We start from the raw sequence: 282 nt of genomic DNA on the forward strand, positions 1-282 counted from the left end.
GGGCCCTCCCACCCACCCCCGGCTCGCTGACCTGTGGGGAGCTGCGCTGGTCGAGGCACACCACGTAGGCACTCCCCTGCTGAATCCAAATGGTCGGATTACAGACTTTGCGGACTAAATGGTGCTTTAATGTATTCCGATGTAGTTCGCAGAGGTGTGTGACTGTGTAGACCGTCAAAGGCAAGCAGGACAGGCGTCTCCATTTAGGAGTGAGACACGAATCATCGTAACCATGACCGCATGTCCTATTATGCATTTAATACTCTCTTGTTATTGTAGGAA

At 52.1% G+C, this 282-nt stretch overlaps 1 pseudogene; it reads left to right on the forward strand.

Annotated features, from left to right (window-relative positions):
• The window catches only part of LOC104962368 (uncharacterized), a 23,892-nt pseudogene that overhangs the window by 21,428 nt on the left and 2,182 nt on the right, over positions 1–282 (forward strand).

The sequence above is a fragment of the Notothenia coriiceps genome, unplaced genomic scaffold (genome assembly GCF_000735185.1).
Source record: "Notothenia coriiceps isolate Sejong01 unplaced genomic scaffold, NC01 NC01_scaffold00034566, whole genome shotgun sequence".
NCBI lineage: Eukaryota > Metazoa > Chordata > Actinopteri > Perciformes > Nototheniidae > Notothenia > Notothenia coriiceps.